At 59.8% G+C, this 3,533-nt stretch overlaps 1 long non-coding RNA gene across 1 annotated transcript; it reads right to left on the bottom strand.

The window, feature by feature from the left end:
* Positions 1-1,091: 1,091 nt before the first annotated feature.
* Positions 1,092-3,001, bottom strand: LOC125093532 (uncharacterized). The gene is made up of 3 exons (XR_007125278.1): positions 2,812-3,001; positions 2,321-2,549; positions 1,092-2,222 (listed from the first exon to the last, which is right to left on the bottom strand). It is a non-coding gene; the product is annotated as an uncharacterized LOC125093532 (long non-coding RNA).
* Positions 3,002-3,533: the final 532 nt, after the last annotated feature.

Here is a 3,533-nt window from a genome sequence, read left to right as displayed (position 1 = left end):
GTGCACGGTCCCGCACCTCCCTGTCCTGGGCTCATCTCCCCACAGGCGGGGGCTCTCTCTCTGGAAGCCGAGTGAGCAGGGGGTGCTTCTGCGGGGCCCACCCTGTGGGGCCGTGTGCCCGCTCTGTGCCAGGGCTTCCAAACTGGAGCCCCTGATGGGACGGGCACCGTGTGTGGGCCTGGGGATCCTGTGACACACCGCCTGGGACTGGGGCTGCGGCCAGGAGACCCCAGCAGTAGGGCTGGGGCCCCAGACGGGTGTCGCCAGAAGAGGGGAAGGGCAGTGAGGGCCGGGTGGCCGAGGGGAAGGTGCCCAGGTGACCCAGAGCCGTGACTGGTTTCCGGCCGAGTGTCTCTGGTGTGGAAGCCGGATCAGCTTTCTTCCAGAGACGCTGAGAATGAGGGAGTTATGGGGCTTCTGACACCCATCACTTCAGTCGCAGGGCTGGGTTCTGGTGGCATAACCCTTCTCCTTTGGGAGGGAAGTGATGTATTCGTTTCCACCCGAGTCACCGGGTCAGTGTCAGGGCCTAACCTGAAATCCCCGGTTGGTCCTGAACCTGGGCTTGAGCCCAGGCGGGCGAAGACCATATCTTGTCTCCCCTCAGGGACAGGGGACAGGGCTCCTCACGCTGACGCCAGCTGCTGGGCGCTCTCGCCAGCACGCTTCGCCTGGGGTCTGCGACGGGACGCCAGCAGCAGCAGCAAACCTGGCCGTGGGCACAGCTGGCCCGTCCCCGGCGCGGCCCAGACACTACGCCTCCGGGGTCAACGGCGACCGTGTGTGTGGGCTGGGTCGAGTCCCCCCTCGCAGGGATGGGCTGAAGATAATGGGCTGGGCCGTGCGGGAGATGAACACGAACCAGAGATCAGACGTCACAGAAGGACTCATCTTGGTTTAGTTGAGTGCGACGGTGTTCTTGGGCCTCAAGTGAGACGTTTGTAGTTTTGGCAAATGACCACCCAGCATCTTGGGGAGGGATGGAGGCACGAGCAGCGTCCGGTTCTTCAGCCGTTCTGCTTCTCTGCCATTCATCGTGGGCCACCGAAGACTCACACCACGGCCCGCATGGGACCCCAGCGTAAGCCTGGCCGGTTTGCCCGCCGCCTTGGAGGGGCCGGAGAGGACGGGACAGAGGGGTCATCTCTGAACTGCCCGTCCCCTGCCTGAACTCCTGGCCCCGGCCATGGGGCAGCTGGCCCTGTCTCTGCCCAGGGTGGGCTCTGAGCCCAGGAAGGCCCGCCGGCTCCCTTCCTCGGGAGTGTGGCCTGGAGCAGAGGAGGGATGCCAGTGGGGTCCAGGGTGGCGTCCCTGGGATCGGCCTGACTTTCTGCCTCACCGTGCCCTTCTGATCCCCTTGGCGCTGGTCCCCACGCTCCTGCCGCCACGCCCACCTCTGCTGACCCCGGGCTCAGGCCCCCCGTCTCAGGGCCTGCATCTCGGGGTCTCTGCACCCTTCCTCCTGCCTGTGCTCCTTCTTGACGCTGGTGGCGTCCTGCTCCCAAGCCGCGCTCGCACTGCTGGCGTGGACGTGGTTTGGTGGCAGTGTGCGGAGACCGGACACGGCGCGGGGACCGCTGAGTCGGGAAAGCTCATGTCTGCAGGCATGCATCCCTCCCCTGGGCTGTCTTCATGGGGTCACGTTTTCCTAAATTAGAGGAGGCTTCCCGTCTCTCTCTATGGCCGCATTTACACAGGATGGAAACAGCTCTTCAAGAGTTACACGCGGTCCAGGCGGGCTGGTCCTCACCCCCCTCTGAGCTTCTCCCGTGGAAGCCGAACTTCGGTGTACTTCGACGGCTGAGTCTGGCAATCCCTATTTTGCCAGGAAAGCAGCCTTTCGCTCCTGATTTTCATGAGGGTGGGCTTGACTCCCTCATCTCAGCCCCAAGTGCTGGAGCAGCTCTGCAACCAGCCTGGGCTCCGCGGTCCCGGGGACCCAGGTGCGATGCTCACAGACGTTTTGGGGAGGGCGAGGCGGAATCTTCGGGCCCGTGCGGTGCCGCACGATTTACTTCTGATACGGCCGTGTTCCCGCGCAGGTGCCGATCCTGGCCACCCCCAGGGGCTCTTCCTGCTGGAGCTCAGGACCCGCAGGCGCCGCTGGCCTTTCCTTACCCCGGTGGCCGGGGATTGGCTCTTTATTCAAGTGAACGTCCGTTACTGCTCTAAGTTCCCCGGTAATCGGATGCATTCGTTTCTCCTCTTAGGCATTTCAGACCCTACGAGAAACATCGCAGCAAACAAACCAATCATTCAGACACTTACGTGGAACTTTTTTATCTTATAAATGAGCTTTTAGCAAATCAAGTTCACTTACGTGTTCTACTGCTTTACGGACTCAAATTATTTAACAATTCTTAGCTTCAACTCACTGTTCTCCCAGCAGTAAACTGCCCTCGAGTTTAACCAGCCTCGAGATGACCAACGCGAGAACCGCCGATCTGGTGCGTCGTTACCGGGAGGTCTCCGTGGTCGCGGCGTGGCGTGGTGTGGTTGCGGCGCGATGCGTCTGTGAAGAATTTCGTGGACCATTGAGCTGAACGTGTCTGTTACAGAAATACGTCGCAGTCACTTGCAGGCTCTTCATTCTTCGGGCGGCGGCAGACCCTACGGGACGTGAAATTCACCGTTCTCGCCATTTCTCAGCGCACAGCCCAGCAACAGGAGCACGTTCGCAGGGTTGCTCAGCCGTCCCCGCTGCCCACCTCCGGGGCCCTTCATCTTCCCAGAGTGGAACCCCGTCCCCGTGACACGCCGACTCCCCAGCCCTCCCCAGCCCTCCCCAGCCCCTGGTAGCCACTGTCTTACTTCCTGTCTCTGCGTTGACTCCTCCGCGTCCCTCAGGTACGTGGATCACACAGGATTTGTCGTCTGGTGACCGGCTCGTGGCACGCAGCCTCGGGTCCTCAAGTCCGTCACATTGTGGCAAATGTCAGAACGTCCTTCCTGTTGAAGGCCTGAGTGCTGTCCCCTTGTCTGCGCCGTTGACCCGTCCCTCTGCGCAGACAGTGGGTTCTTTCCTTCCTCCTTCTGGGCATCGTGGAGAGCGCCGTGTGGGCGTCGGCGTGCAAATACCCGTTCGACTTCCAGCTTTTGCTTTTTTGGGGTGTTTGCCCAGAAGCAGGATTGCTGCATGACGTAGTAGGTCTTTAATTTTTTGAGGGGCCCCCATCCTGTTTTCCGCCATCGTACATGCCCTCTGACAGGGTGCGCCTCCCAACTATCCCTCGTCCTCACCAACGCTTGTGTTTTTCCTTTTTCTTTTTCTTTATTTAAAGGTCTTAATTTTATTTTTGTGTATACACTTAAAAAATTAATAGACTTTATTTTTTTAGGACTGTTTCAGATTTAAGAGACACCGAGCAGAAAGAACAGAGAGTTCCCACCTATCTCTTCTGGGGTCCTTGTTTGGTGTCGCGTCTTGCTGTTTTCAGAGCAATCCTAACGGGTTGGAGTGACCTCATCCGGTTGGGACGTGCGTTTCCCTAGCGGTTAGTGATGCGCAGAACCTTCTGATTGTTGCCAGTTTT

Source organism: Lutra lutra, chromosome 1 (genome assembly GCF_902655055.1).
Source record: "Lutra lutra chromosome 1, mLutLut1.2, whole genome shotgun sequence".
In the NCBI taxonomy this organism is placed as follows: Eukaryota; Metazoa; Chordata; class Mammalia; order Carnivora; family Mustelidae; genus Lutra; species Lutra lutra.
Note: the sequence above shows the minus strand (reverse complement) of the source record. Positions and strands in the feature narration are given on the sequence as shown.